The 16,857-nt window shown below is 36.9% G+C and overlaps 1 pseudogene; it reads right to left on the reverse strand.

Moving 5' to 3' along the window:
- Nucleotides 1-8,383: 8,383 nt before the first annotated feature.
- LOC113176549 (apoptosis-stimulating of p53 protein 2 pseudogene) lies at nucleotides 8,384-11,722 on the reverse strand (annotated as a pseudogene).
- Between the last annotated feature and the right edge of the window lie 5,135 nt (nucleotides 11,723-16,857).

Genomic DNA, 16,857 nt, shown 5'->3' on the forward strand with positions numbered 1-16,857 from the left:
ACATACTGACATACTAGTGTATGTTGTATTCTGCTGCTCTTCCTATCCTCTACTGTTCCTCCACCCCCTCCCCTCCCATCTTCTCTCTCTACCCCATCTACTGTAATTAATTTCTCTCTCTTGTTTTTTTCCTCTTTCCTCTCACTTCCTCTTATATGTAATTTTGTATAACAATGAGGGTCTCCTTCCTTTACCATGCAATTAGGGAAATTGCATGGTAAAGGAAAAATTGCATGGTAAAGGAACTTATTGCATTGGAAAATGAGTTTTTATGTGACACGAGTGAAGGGTACAATAGCATTTTTATTTTCACACAGGTGTTTCATTATTTCATTTTGGAGGGACAAGAATGCCGTTTTTTTCTTATTCTCTTTAAGTAGTAAATTACCCTTATTGATTTTTCTAATGTCAAACTATCTTTGCATCTCTGGAAGAACGGTCACTTGAACATGGCATTTTAATGCATTTTGCATCCAAAATATTATGGATTTTTGCATTTATATATTCATCAGGGATTTGGATCTGTTGTTGTCTTTCCTTGGTGCATCTGTTGGGTTTGGGTATGAGGGCTATGGAATGATCCCTTTGATTTCATAGAATAATTTGAGAAAGACCAATGTCATTACTCTTTTAAAGGTTTGGTAGAATTCATCTGAGAATCCATTGGTCCTGTCTTTTCTTTGTTGGTAGGCTTTTAAATATGGTTTCCAGCTTATTAATTGATATTGGACTGTTTAGGTTTTCTGCCTTTCTCTGGTTCAACATGGTCAGGTCATATGTGTCAATAAATTTGTTAGTGTCTTCTAGATTTTCCAGTTTGGTAAAGTCAACATTTTCACAGTAATTTCTAATGATCCTTTGGATTTCAAAAGTGTCTATGCTAGGGCTTGGGATGTGGCTCAAGCGGTAGAGTGCTCGTCTGGCATGCATGCGGCCCGGGTTCGATCCTCAGCACCACATACCAACAAAGATGTAGTGTCCGCCGAGAACTGAAAAATAAATATTAAAAAATTCTCTCTCTCTCTCTCTCTCTCTCTCTCTCTCTCTCTCTTTAAAAAAAAAGAAAAAAGAAAAAAAAGTATCTATGCTAATATCCCTTTTGTCATCTCTGCCTTTGTGGATTTGATCTTCTCTCTTTCCTTTAGTTAGTTTGGCTATGTGTTTTCCAATCCTTATTATTTCAAATATCAAATTCCCTGGTGGTTGTTGTTGTTCATTTTTTGTTGTTGTTGTTGTTTGTTTCTTTGTATTTTTTCTCAATTTCACTAATTTTTGCTCCCCCCCTTCCCCCTGTGTTCTACTGGTTTTGGAGCCAGTTGATTGTTCTTATCCTAAGGTTTTGAGATGTACAGTATAATTTCACTTATTTGAAGCTATTATTTTTCAAAAGCAGGTATTCAATGGTAAATATTTTCCACTAATTGTTTTCATACTGTCTTAGATATATTGATTACTTTTATCTTTGCTCTTATTTGTTTAAAGGATATCTTTATTCTGCTATTGTTTATTTGAAAGAATATCCTTCAAAATCCATATGTGGTTTTAATTATTTTTCTTGCCATTGAATTCTAGTTTAATTTCAGTATGGTCTGATGGGATGTGTGAGATTATATTGCCTTTGTTCTATTAGCTAGGACTTATATTGTGAGATATGAAGGAGAGTTTGTTGGATATAGGAATCTTGTCTGGGAATTGTGTTCTTTTAAGTCTCAAAATGTCTCATTACAGGCCCTCCTTCATTTTAGAGTTTTAATTGAGAAGTCAGAAGGGAGCGTTGTTTGCTTGCCTATAAATATGACCTGGTGTCATGATTTTTTTTTCTCTGAGGATTGGTTCCAGGGGAAGTTACTAACTGAACCACATCCCCAGTACTTCTTAGTTTGGTCTCACTAAGTTTTTTAGGACCTCTCTAAATGGCTGAGGCTGGTCTGGAACTTGCAATCCTCCGGCCTCAGCCTTCCAATTTGCTAAGATAAAAGATGTGTGCCACCACATTTGGCAGGATATCCTAGTTTAGAAGAATTTTTTGAAGTATTTTCTTTCTACTGGTGATAGGGGGAGTTTTTTTAATTGCCGACTTAAATTTTATGACTTCTTAGGGAAAATATTAATGAGGAGAATGAAAGGAATATAGTTGAAGAGATTCTGCACAATCTACTTTTCTATCAAAAGGAGGTGAGTATAGCAATAGAGAAAATGAATTCTCAGGTATTTTCTCTATTCCTCTTCAAATATTTGAAAGTATGTATTTGTATGAATAGGTATTTTGAAATCTCAGCATATTTGTCATGCAACGTATAAAAGAGAAGAGTTTTACTATATGTATGTATGTATTCCATATTTTAATATAATTGTGAGATTGTGTGTGCGAGCATTTGGGGAGTAGTGGTGGCATTTTCTAAAAAAAATTGTAATTACCAATGAGAAGTCCTTTCCAGTGATATTGATTATTGAATTATTTGACCTTCTATTCATCATGGAAGGTTTTCATTTCATACTCAATTGTGTAGGATCATTTGGGTGGGTGGATATAATAAGCTTGGTTGGCACCTTTTTTTTTCAAGACATGAGAGATATGTTTTGAAGCCCTTTTATTTTTTAATGTTACCACTGAGAAATTAGTTGAAATTCTAATTGGCTACCTTAAAAAATGGCTTCAAGTTTTTTCTTCCAGGTTTTCAAACTTCAATCCTCATTGCATATGCTAGACTTTTTCATTATAATGCATTTTAGAGAACATCTTTTGTGCTCTTGTCTCTTAGGGGTTCTAAGTGTGTCTTGAATGGAGATTTACGACTAATCTCTGAAGTTTAGAAAATTTTCTGTTATCATTTCATTAAAAACCTTGTGCATTCCTTTAGTTTGTGCTTAGGTGCCTTTGTCTACACTAAGCATTCTTAAATGTGTTCTCTTAATGTTATCCTGAATTTCTATATTATGTGCATTGTATCTTAATGTCTTTTCTTTGTTGAAAATGTTACCTTGAACATTGTAATCTTTCTCTTCAAGGCTTGAGAATGTGTCTACTGTGTGGATTAATCTTCTTTTCCTAAGATTTCTGTTTTCTTTTTTCATAGAATCACTCTTTATTTATTGAAATAATATTTCTCTTTCCATATTTTTTCCTCTAGTTCATTCCTTACTTCTTATAGTTCATTGATCATTGTAAATATAAATTTTTAAAATTCTTTCTTCAACATTTCTTTTTTTTAAAGAGAGAGTGGGAGAGAGAGAGAGAGAGAGAGAGAGAGAGAGAGAGAATTTTTTAATATTTATTTATTCATTTTTTAGTTCTCGGCGGACACAACATCTTTGTATGTGGTGCTGAGGATTGAACCCGGGCGGCACGCATGCCAGGCGAGAGCGCTACCACTTGAGCCACATCCCCAGCCTCCTTTCTTCAACATTTCATGTCAGTGAGATCAGTTATTGAAATTTGTGGGCTGTTTGGACTGGCTTGCTCCCTTTTTTTATTGTTTGTATGTCTACCCATGTGCTGGGATGATTATTCTTATAATTTCATGCAAAGGATTAATTAGTGAGTTGTTTTTTATCATAAGTTCCCTGGATAGGGCAAATACCCAGGTATTGTTCTCCCATACTGTGTATACACTTACCTGTTCCCAGTATGAGCAAGAGTTTGAGATAAGATCATGAACTCTTGCTACTGCAATCACATCAGATTCAAGCAATCTATCAGCAAAACATGGAGCTGAGTGTGGCATGTAGAAGATGCCTACTTAGTTCCTTTCATCCAGGTATAAAATTGTAGTAATATTTTGCTCTGTAAGTCCAGTGCTGTCAATTCCAGTTTGAGTTACCCATGCCTATTTTGGTGTGTGTGTGTGGGGGGGGTATGGTGGTCTCTGAGGCATTTCAGACTCTTTGCTGTGGTGCTACATGTCTCATGGTGGGTGCATAAGGATCTGCTGCCCTCAGGCCACAGTACAGTGAGAAACTATTAGGGTACACTGGGTAGTAGCTAACATATGTGGTGTTCATCTTTATAAGTCACTTTGTGGCTTTACTAGCACAATGTATGCCCCAGGTTCTGTGCTGGTTGCTTGGTGTTATCTTCAAGAGCTGTCTTCTGTGAGTCTGAATGAGAGTTGAGTTAACTAGCCCCTCTGGGACTTAGAACTTTGTATCCTCCTCATGCTGGTGGGGCACAAGTACTACCTTCCAGATTACTATGGTTTTATCACCAGATTTTTTTGTTGTTTTTCAGTCCAGGGGCCTGAATTGTAGCAAGAGTACCTAAGAGTATGTTATACTGCATCTTCTGGCTGCTTCTGTTGGGAACAGAAACACAGGATGCAGGAGTCATGGCTGTTACTGATGGTTATGGAATGCTGAACACTCACTCCTCTGCACAGGTTATTCTTTCAAATGGCATAGAACTTTGTGGCTGTCTTCAAGTGTGGAACCTGTGATTGAAGACTGTTTGTGTGGGATTTTTGGCAGAGTGGGCTCCATTCTGGCTGATGTACAACACCGGGATACCATCCCTGAGTCTGGGGTGGAGCATCAGTTTGTCTACTTATGTAGAAGGCTAGGGCATCTCTTCAGGGATTTTCAAGTATCATGTTTGGGGGTAGATGCCATTTGATCCGCATACACTGAGCTGCTGCAGAGTCTGTGGAGAGTTCTGGGTTCGGGTTAGTAATCCTTTGGTGTTACTTCTTTATATTTATTGGTCTTTATAAGGAAATCAATGCCTTCACCAATATGTTGGAATATGGAACTCATATATTCTTCTAGAAGTTGCAAAGTTTCTGTCCTTGATCTACTTTAAGTTGAATTTTGTGTAGGATGAAAGATCTAATTTCATTTTTTTTTGAGTGGACAAATACAGTATAATCATTACAATGGAATTCTACATAATCACACAAGTGAGCAACCACTTGATATGTCAACATCAATAAGTCATCTACAAGCATTATTGAGGGGAAAAAAATAAAAGTTATAAAGCTATGAAGAGAATAATATAAACATATATAAAGAATAATTTTAACTCTAAAACATCCAAATGTATATAATTTAGAATTACATGCTTTTATACTATATATGAAAAAACAATATGTTAATATGCAAAATGAAGACATAGAGTAGGTAAATTAACACAAGATTAGTAGTGGTCATTAAGTCTGTGTGGGGAAGAAGGGAATGCACCCACAGGGGGTACAAAAGGGATGTGAAAAATTTTTAAACCAGTTCAATAGAAGGTGCTTAGAAGAACTCTTTTTGTTATCATTATTATTTAACTGTACATGAGATATACTCACTTCTGTATATGTTAATTAGAAATTTAAAACAAAAGGAAAATGGATGCTCACTCAAGAAAAGACATCAAATTGCTTTTCATCCAGATAAATGTATAAAAATGAGCAATAGCACAATTCACAATCCCCCAAGGGTAGAATAATATAAATACAGTTATACTCAAAATTCTTAACAATAACACGAATAATTAATGTTTGAAATGTGATACACAAAAATATTCTAAGGAAGACTACTTTCACCCAATGCATATTCTGTTGTATCCTAATCGATGGCATTAACTGAATAAACTGAGATATTAATTAAGAGAACTCATCAACTCAAATGTCCATTGTCTTTGCCTTAAAGCTGTATTTCTAATAATAGAATATTTTGATGGGTACTTTATTGTCTTTGAAATATAACCTCTTTTTGAGGTTTGATTTACACATAATAAATCTTCATATTCTAAGTACAACTCAAGTTTTGCAAAATATATATGCCATATAACTGTCACCTCAAACATACAACATTCTCCTCACTTCTCACAGTTTTCACCTATTTATTTGCATCAATTCCCAGATTTCCTTTTAGTCCCAGGCCAGCCTTGCTTTTTCTTTTTACAAATATAGTTTTTCTTGTTCAAGAATGTATTAACAAGTCACAAAATATATATGCTCTGTATCTGATTTCTTTTGTTTGGAACATTTTTTAAGAGTCATCAGTGTTGTTGCAGTTATCAGTGGTTAATTTCTTTTCCTTAATGTTCATAATTTGCTTATATTGATATACCAAAATTTGATTATTCTTCTATTTATGGACATTTGAGCTATTTCTAGTTTGTGCTCTTATGCAGAAAGCCACAAACATTTGTATACCAGTTTCTGTATCCATAAATGTTTTCAGATCCCTGGGGTAAATGCCTTAGGTAGCTGCATATTTAACTATGTGTGAGTGTCTATATTCTAAAATTGTTGCACTGTTTTACATTCTAATGAGCAATAGCAGGAATTCTATTGGCTCTACATTTTTTTCTATACTTGTTACTGTCTTTTTAGTTTTAGACATTTTCCTTGGAATTTTAATTTCCATTTCCCTAATGATTACTAATGCAATTATATTTTCAATAGCCATTTGTGTGTCCGTGACTGTCTATTCAAATCCCTTGCCTTTTTTTGTTTGGTTGTTTTATTAAAAGTTATTTTTCTTGATGTGACTCCATTGTCAGACATAGGCTACATAAGGATTGTCTCCTATTCTGGTCTTATTTTTTCTTTTCGTTACACTCTGTTCCAAAGAAACTTTTTCATTTGTTTTTTTTTTTAGATAGACATGATAATAGAGTATATTTTGTCATATTGTACATACATGGAATACAACCCATTTGAATTAGATCCCATTCTTGTGGTTGTATATAATGTGGAGTTACACTGGCCATATAACCATTTATGAGCAAAAGAAAGTTCTCTCCAATTCACTCTACTGTCTTTCCTGTTTTCAACCTCTGCCCTTCCCTTTATTTTCCATGTCTAATCTAATGAACTTCTATTCCTTCCCTCCCTACCCTCCCTTGTTGTGAGTTAGGATCCGCATATCAGGGAGAACACTCAACCTTTGGCAAAGCATCATAGTATAAGGGGGCGGCATGTTCTAGAGGCCCAGACAGCCTAGGCCAGGTGGATCAGGGTCTGTCACTGGATCCTGTGGGCCTGCAGCAAAGCTGTGTGCTGAGTCAGTGGTTCTGATGGCAAAGCTGAGTTTCAGCAAGCTGGGTTGTGAGTGGGTGGCTGAGGGGTAATATATGAAACGTTTGAGCACAGTCATAAGGAGGCAACTTCTCACAAGCTGCAATAAGATGATCAGCTATAGCATTGCCCATTGTTGAGGGGCCTGGAAGTTTGGAATGAATTCTTATGTGTCCAATTAAACAAGGATGCTGACTCACTTGAATTGTTTTTTGTAATGTATTGAATAAATAAAATCACTCTTCTGATGACATATATCCAATGATGGCTGATTCAATATGCATAGTGACTTCTACTTTATAGGTACTATCACTGTAGATATTAACTGGCTAATTAGCAAAATTAAATAAAGCCCGAATGAGAGCTATAAGGTCTGCTTATTGAGCAGAAGTATAAAGAGTCTGCACCACTTTAGTATGAACAAGGCTATTTTAACCATCCTTAACTGAATTGAAGCCATCAGTCATACTATGACTGCCTCAGCCATCAGTTGATTGCCTACAATTTGGGGGAAATTAGATGAGGTTATAGTAGTAAATTGAATAAGATTATAATTAGGATAATAATTTTCTGTTTGTCCAGAAAATTATCAAAAGCTACCTGTCAACCATGCAAAGATTGACAAAGCCAGTTTTGTTGTTGAACTGAAAAAGGTACCACAATAAAAGAAGGCTCAGTTCCCACCAATTGTATGACTCAAATTCTGCCTTTAATAATAAGCTGAGTGACAAAAATCATGAAATGGGTTAAAGATTTTGGAGAATTTTCTCTAATTCCTTCTCTTCTTTCTCAGTTTCTTGTTCACAGTAGAAATTGGGATCAACACTTCTGGTTTGAGCTTTAGTCATTTAAACTGTGGTTCCAGAATCCTCCATAGTGATGATGAACAGCATGCTCAGGAACCCAGATAGGATGAGGTGCGCCTTCTGGAAAGACACAAGCATAGCTTTTACCCCATATTTTGCTGATATGGTCCATTACATTGTCCTGTTTGTAATTCTCTCCACCAGATTAGGAGGATTATAAAGAATAACTGATGATCAATATGATATTGATCACAAAACTGTCAAAAAGAACTAGCATAGCTGAACATTATCAGTTTTAATTTGTAGAATGTGGCCTAGCACTGCAAGAGAAGCTAAGCAGTGAGAAGTGACTAGATGAGTATTTTTTCATGTTCAAGCAATGGCAAAAATAAAATGAGAACAAGTATCAATAAAAACATGAATATAGCACTTTGTGCCAAATTCAGGGATGTGAGTTATATCCACCTACCACAATTGATTTGGCCACAAACTGCATGGATTAACCCCAGTAAGTAAAACTGGAGTGTGTATTACACAATGAGAACATTGACAAACAATTTTGCAAGCTTGTTCTTAGGTGATATGAAATTCCTTGCATAAGCTGAGAGCATTCTGATGGTGATTAGGAGGATCTGTGGTTCTCCACCACTCAATTTTATCTTCATTTTTCCTGTGAATGACTGTCACACAGACTCCTATTTTCATGGGAAGTAAATTATCATTCTAAAGCTCATAATACCAAAGTGCATAAGTGACTCTTATATTATTATGCCATTTTTTTCTGAAATCCATGCAGAAATTGAGAGCACTATGTGTAGTCTTCCTCTAGCTCCCCAGGCTTATGTGCATCAGTCTGCATGTCACTGTAGGTCATGGTAAACACAGCTGCTCCAGAATACCCAAAACTTACACACCTGGATGTTGTTACATGAGGTAGTAACATGCAATGGGGTCCATGCATCACTGTCAGCAACATTTATATTCACACCAAACTGCACCAGGAACTTAATGATTTCTCTGTGGCCTGCACACACAGAATTGTGGAGAGTTATGATGCCTTCATCATTGGGCAGGCTTGGGTCATCAACCTTATAAATAATTCTCTGCATGAGGTCAAACTCTCCTGCCAAAAATAAATCTAGGAGTAAAGCAAGAACATTGAATTTCACTCTCATTCCAGCTTTCACCCTCTGAGCCAGTTTTAAGCAAGTTTGTACTTCTTCCAGGAGCCAGGGAGTCCTGCCCAGTGGTCTCAGGTAGGCACATGCTCACAGTGTCTTCTCCAGCACTTCAGACTACCCACATGGGTAGTGTAGAGGTGGGTATAGGGGTCTCTCCTCCAGATACACTGCAAGCAGATGGGGAGCCTCTGGAATTGGTTACTCTGCATTGTTCTGGAGATTTGGGCTGCTGCCTGGGACTCCTTTAGGCACATAATCAAGGCTAGGAGAAGATGCTGGCATGTCAGTGTTCTGTGAATGGGCACTCCCCACATTCTCTGGGGACAGTGACTCAGGAACTAAAGAGACCACCTCCTTCTCTGGCTCCATATATAAATATGGATTCAGAATTCATGTGGAGCCTCCTGAGTCATCGAGTTTGATGACTTAGATGGGTATGATGGGACAGAGGTGTTCTCCATTGCAGCTATTGTGGGCTCTGATACAAATTTTCTAAATATTTGGTCCATTAGGACCCTCTGGATCTGTAATAGAGCTACATTTCTTTAGTGGTCTGGTGCATTAGACTCTTTCTTTCATAAGGTTTCTAAGTCAGCATCTCTATGGTTTCGGTAATGGTTAGATGAGAAAGGCAATAATTTGATTAGGCTGAGTGGTCAAGGAATTCTTTTATTTTCATGGTCCTCATGAACTGAAGAAACAGTTTCTGTTTCAGGTTCTGAACTGCCATGCTTGCCCTGGCTATTGGGGTTCTCTGGGTGCTGCTGTGAATTTAGGAAGTAGCAATAACAGGCTTGTCATATACACTTGCAAAATGTGATTCTGTATGTGTCTTAGTGCACTCTGCACAACCTGCTGGATTTTTTTTTCCTGAAACCTGATGCTGTGTATACATGGAATATATAGAGCTGGATGCCATTGTCTGAGTTTTTCTGAAGCTTGGACCAACAGCAAGCATCTTTGAATGACAGCAAGGTAAAGGACCAGACTGCAGCAGCAGGTAAACTTTCTTGCTTAGACCCTGGAGAAAGGGTTTCATCTTGGCCAACTGAAGGTATGCTTGGAGGTAGCAGCACCCTTGGCTGCTGCCCTGCTGGTTTGGGATTATTTCCAATGGTTGTAACAGCTGTTAGCAACAGCTGAGGATTTTCATTTGGGCTTAATGTCAGAAGGTGATTGATAGACTTGTCCAAAATAAGACAAGTTAACTTGTTTTGGTTTTCTGGGGATGGGAGGTGGTACTTTAACTAATTTGTATTTGCTGCCTGAGCATCCCACAAGACATCTTTACTGCTCTGGGTTTTCCTGAGTGTACCGAAGGAGGGCTGGGCAGCACACTCATCCACTGGGTTGAACATCAAGAATGCAGGCATGTTCTTCTCTTTCTCCCTCAGTGGAACTACCCCATCATCAGGTTGGTCCAGAGCGTTTCCAGTAATTTGGGGTACAGAAGAGCCTGGACTTAGGAAAAGATCTGCATTTGAAGGGCTCCAATCAGGGCCAGTTGAAGGGATGTTAGAGCCTTTAGTTTGTGCCATGCACTTAGATGTCATATTGGGCCATGTTTATATCTTTATTGGCTACTCTGAAATCTGCATGGCCAAGGAACCATCAGGCAGAGCTGGCTTCACTAGCAGTTCAGGCCTCCATGGCATCCTTAGAATGGTAGAGGACTGGATAGATGGATATACTGCAGCCACATGGCTTAGGGCTGACACTGCTTGCTGAGGAAGATTTCCCTTAGATGAAACTAGAAGATCTTCACTTTGCTGCAGTGCTGCCTTCTTTCTCCACAGTGAGTTCCTCAGCTCATAATTTGATTTCCTATGACTGCCCTTTTTGAATTGCATTTATTCAAACACTCCCTCTGTTGTTGCAGCTTGGCATTCTACTCTAGATTCAAATTCTTAACTGCACTTCCTTGTAGACGTGATCCAGCTGACTGGTTGTCATGGTAGCCATCAATCCTGCCATTCTTGAGTATCTCTAGCTTCCTTGTAAGTTCTTCTACTTTTGACACTGTTAGAATGAGCTCCCTTTGTTTTTGCTGGAACACACCATAAATCTGTTCAGTTTCCTCCACAAGTATCCCCTTGCTTAGCCTCTTCTGTTCCACATGAACTTTAAGTACACTCACATTTTTTTAGCTTGGCTTCCTGATTCTCAGATACTTCTTTTAGACTATTAAGCTTCTCCTGCTCCACAGCTTGTTTTTGTTGACACTAATCTTATTGTTTTAAAAACTTCAAGTGCTGTTGCTTTGTAGCCAGCATTTTATGCTGGGCTTCAATCCATTGCTGCTGGTGAGATGCTATTTTTTTTTTTAATTTCAGAAAGCCCCAGATTTATTTTAGCACTATTAATGCCATTCTCCTTTCTTTCACATTCAGCAGGCATTTTTACATCATTTCTCTTGGGACTTTGATCCTGAGACCTTAGTCCATTTACAATGTCCCTGCCAGAGGGCATTCATGAGGAAAGAAGAAACAAACTTCACTTCTCTGACTTCCAAATCATTAAAGAATGTCAAACATTCTCTCATTATGAGCAACTGGACATTCAGAGACACACATTCAGCCAAACATCAGTCACTCTTGCCAGCTTCTGTGCACAGATTTAACACATCTCTGCATATTGTCTCTGGAATAACTGGAACTTCCGTGCAGTGCTGGTCATTGTTACTAAGGTACACTCTTAGAAACATTGGCATCATTTTGCATCTGAACTGCATCAAAGCAGGTGGTGAGACAGTGCTCCCAGCAGAGCCAAGCCCCCTGGATGTCCAGCGTGCACTGAGCAGAGCTAAGCAGAGGGCTAGGCTGCCCATGATGTGGTGGACCTGTTGTGAGGCAGGGTGGGTGACTCCTATGTTGTTGGAATGCCAATGAACCATGAGCCCATCCCCTGCTGGCCTGGGACTGGGCTTTATCTCCTCCATGCTTATGGAGGTCCAGGCTCACCCATCAGTTCCAAAAACAATTATTGCCAAGCCTGGTCTGACTTTGGAGCCTGTACTGGCCCTATCCCCAATCTCATCCTGCCCAAGATATCCAGACTGCTCTTGTGAAGGGAGGTGCTGGCTGTACACTGCAATTTTCACTAGTAACATCTAATCAAATGCCAAGCCTATGAGAAGCACTCTCAATTATCTTTTGTTTGTATTGATTTGACCTACTGTAAGGCACCACAGATTGTGAGATGATACTGAGTATGAAGACTATCTCACCAGTGCTGCCAATTACCACTATAGAACATCATGAATTGTAAGTTGCATTCCAACACTGAGGATGAATAAATGTAAGAAGATCCTCTTATACTGATTGCAATCTATGATCCTTAATCAAACCCATCTGCCCAGTAGGTATACTTGTGTTATTTTACTTCATGCAAATGTTATCATTGTGAAATATTGTCATGGCTGCAGTTCAGGGCAAGTATTGAACTGTCATTTTTACTGGAATTTCTACATCCTCTTCATAAAATCTCTCTTAAGCATCACTGTGTTATCCTGTTAGGTAACTACTACTTCATTCCCAGTTTATGGGTGAAGAAAGGGACATATAAAAAGGCTAGGCAATATCTAGTAAGTAACAGAGGTTAAAGTAAGACTCCAAGTGAGGTTGTGCTGTGACATCCATTTTCCTTCTTTTCTACTTGGCTGCTCTGGGCAAGGGATGTACCTCGAGAGTACCATGATTGCCTAGCATGAGTGAGGTCCTGGCTTGCAACCCCAGCACAACAGCCCCACCCCACTGCCAGTCCTTCCAGTAGGTAATTGATGTTTTCAGTAGTTAGGCCTAAGAAAGAACATACTTTCTGCAGACAATAATTAAATATTTGTTTGGAAAAATGAGGAAGTATACGATATTAAACATTTGCAATTTTTATAACTTATTTTTATTTGGACATAGTGTTCTATACTTTCCTGAAAATCCTTTCATTTTCATAGGACTGCTCTTCATTATGCCTGTGCCTGTGGCCATCCAGAAGTGGTGACACTCCTGATACAGAAGAAATGCTGCATTAACTTCTGTGGCAGTAACAGCAGCACAGTTCTGGTTAAGGTAGATAGTAGCTGAAGATGGATTTTATTAGAATTCCTAGAAGCAATGCATTTTTTTCCAAGTGTGGCTAGTTGGTGAATCCTGTCATATATTAAATGTGAATTCCTGGAGTTGATATGCCCTTTCTTGGTGCAGTCCTGTCACACTGCACAATTCCAGGAGGAACAATGTGATATGATTTTGCTGAAATCTGGTGCAGATCCAAATGTTGTGGATGCCAGGGGCAGCACTGCTCTGCACTTCGCTGTCGACCATGAGAACACAGGCACAGCATCAGACCTGCTGATGGACACAGCAATCATTGAAGCAAAAAACAAGGTATATTTAGATCAACTTTATTTACAATTATTTGACATCTCTTTTTTTTAACAGTGATACATTCAGAAGAATTTCAACATTCATCCTTTTAAAGAAATCCTGGAAATTACAGGTTTCTTTAAGGTCATTTAAGTATATATTAGTACACAAAAGAGAAATTTAGTCATCAATTTCTTTTTTTTCAAGCAAACTTTTCTACCAATTTATTTTTTTAATTAGAGTAAAACAATTCAGAACAGCAAAATGTACTTGTGAATTAAGCATATGTGTGTGTGTGTGTGTGTGTGTGTGTGTAGTACTGGGAAGAGAAGCAAGGGATTTTCCACTACTGCCTACATTGCCAGTCCTTTTAAAATTTTATTTTGATACAGGGTTTTGCTAAAATGCCCAGACAAGTTTTGCAGTTGTTACTCTCCCACCCAAACTGTCTCAGTGTCTGATATTTCAGGAGAGTGCCACTGAACACAGCCTGGAAATAGGCTTGATCTTAAAAATGCAAAACAAAAAAAAAAGCCTTTGATGAGCCAGAGGAATTTAATTATCATTGACAAGTTCTATAAAAGGGACTTATCTCTCAGTGGGGAGGCTCAATTAGGGAAAAAAGGAAAAGGAAAGAAATATATAGAACTATATGCAAGTACAGGAGGAAAAAAGAGACTTTTGATGTAGAAAAAACATGTTCTTTCAGTTTGTTTATAGACAAGGTTTTTTTCACATTTGGGGAAAATAAAAATATTCTAAAAAGGACTGGGAGTACCTCATTGAAGAATTTTTTCTCTATTTTTAATTTATACTATACTTGTAAAAAATACACTCTGATAATGAAACATTATTTTTAAGAACTGCTGAAAATGAATTATTAAAAGCATCTCCATCTGTCTTCTCACACACTTCATGGTTTGCAGTGTTGAACACTCTCAGGCTGGTCATGCCTGGGCTTTAGGAACCCATCAGACCTCCTGAGACAATCTATTTTGGGGCCTGATTTTTATGGTATCACAGTACCATGAAAGAGAGCATACTTTACCTTACAAAATGTGGCTTTGAACACAGTCCATTTGATAAGATCTCACAGCAAATATATCCTCATCTACACACCAGGTCCATGTACCCAACATGGCCTGTGTGTGTGTGTGTGTGTGTGTGTGTGTGTGTGTGTATGTGGAGACATATCTCCTCACTGTGAATTGAGTCAACATGAAAATTTAAGAAGTCTCATGCAGAACTTGGCTATTAAGCCCACTGCAAGAATTGAATCTATTCTTTGAGTCCATACTATTCTCTTGTGAGTGTTTCAGAGTGAAGTCCTTTGTCTAAGGTCTATGAGTTCTCCAGTTTGCTATTAATCCACACAGGTGTTCCATCAAGTGAGCCCTTGCCTCAAGAAGTATTTAAGTTTACATCTCCTGTTTGAAATATATTTTTATAAGGATGTTAGTGTCTTTAAAATTGCTTATTTTAGAAAAAGATTAGGGCCAAATCTTCTCCATATTGGCTTAGTATTTGACCTCCTTAACAAAACACTTAAAGCACAAGATGTAAAATCAGGAATCATAAATGGGATGGGTTCAAACTAAAAAGTTCTTCTCAGCAAATGAACCAATTAATAATATGAAGAGAGAAACTACAAAATGGGAGAAAAATCTTCACCACATGCACCTCACATAGAGCACTAATCTACAGGATATTTAAGAACTCAAAAAACTTAACACCAAAAAAACAAATAACCCAGTCAATAAATGAGCTTAGAACTGAACAGACACTTCACAGTAGAATAAATACAACTAATCAACAAATACATAAAAAAACCATTTTCATCATCTCTAGCAATTAGATAAATGCAAATAAAAACTACTCTAAGATTTCATCTCACTCCTATCAGAATAACAATTATCAAGAATATCAGCAATAATAAATTTTGGTGAAGATATGTGGAAAAAGGTACACTCATACATTGCTGGTGGAACTGCAAATTGGAGTAACCATTGTGGAAAGCATTATGGAGACACCGCAGAAAATTTGGAATGGAAACATCAATTGTCTCAATTACTCAATTATCCTATTTCTTCATTTATACCCAACTTAAAATCAGCATACTACAGTGACACAGCCACATCAATGTTTATAGCAGCTCAATTCACTATGGAACCAACCTAGGTGACATTCAACAAATGAATGGATAAAGAAAATGTGGCAGATATACACAATGGAATATTAGTCAGCCTCAAAAGAGAATGAAATTACAGTATTTGCTGGTAAATAGATAGAAGCAAAATAAATCAGTCCCAAAGAACTAAATATTGAGTGTTTTCTCTGATATGTAGATGCTAATTCACAATAAAGGTGGTGGAAAATAGAGGTATTTTGGATGAGACAGAGAGGAGTGAGGAGAGGAGATGGGGTATGAAAGTAGGAGTGATAGTAGAATGAATTGGCATTATGACCTTATGTGCATGTATGGTTACATGACCTGTGTAACTCTACATCATATAAAACCAGATTATGAGAAGTTATACTCCATTTATGTATGATGTGTCAAAATGCATTCTACTTTCATATATATCTAATTATAACAAATATATTCAAAAGGAAGAAATGAATATGAAATTCTAGCAATAAGAAATAAAAAAACACTGAAGCAAAAGACTAGATGTGCTTATTTTTTGCCTCTTGATGAGATAACTAGAATTATCCACATTATCAGGACAACATGGAGTTGTTATTTTTTTGCCTAAAGGCATCTCTTTTTGGTAATAACAAATTATTTAGAAACCTATTATCTTTTTTTTTCAAAATATCTGTAATGGTTTTTAAATTATTTTTATATGACAAAATTGAAAATTTTAAAGATCTTCATTTTTAATTTATAATAAAACTTTATACTGATTTTCTGAGTCAACAAAATGCGAGAACTTGTTAATAAAGTTCATAAATAATTTTTTACAGTGTCAGACAGAGACTCTTAACTGTGGAGCTCAGCACTTTCAATCCCTGCATTATTCAAGAGTCAACTGTACTTGGTTCAGTGAATAAGTGATATTGCTCATATAACATACTTTTTGTTAAATAAGTACACTAAAATAAATAATGAATGAATGTATAAATGAAAAAAATATTTGGTCTTGTTTGCCTTTTTAAATTTTAGACATTGTAATACGTGTCTCTTAGTATTTCATTGTGGTTTTAAATTAAATTTCCACAAAGGTGAAAATATTGAATATTATGTATATAATAATATGTGTATTATTCTTTAATTATGTATAATATATAATTATTTAATCAAATTTATATAATATATAAAGTTTATATGTGCATTAAAATCATATATAAATGACTTTTATATATATACACACACACAGGCTTTTGTTAAGTGTCTAAATATTTTGATCACCTATTTTTAAATTGGGTGGGTACACTTTATTATCAGGTGAAATTTCCATTATCCTGGTCTACTGTGAGTGTTTAGCACACATGGGTGTTGAAT

Source organism: Urocitellus parryii (assembly GCF_045843805.1).
Source record: "Urocitellus parryii isolate mUroPar1 chromosome 9 unlocalized genomic scaffold, mUroPar1.hap1 SUPER_9_unloc_5, whole genome shotgun sequence".
Lineage (NCBI taxonomy): Eukaryota > Metazoa > Chordata > Mammalia > Rodentia > Sciuridae > Urocitellus > Urocitellus parryii.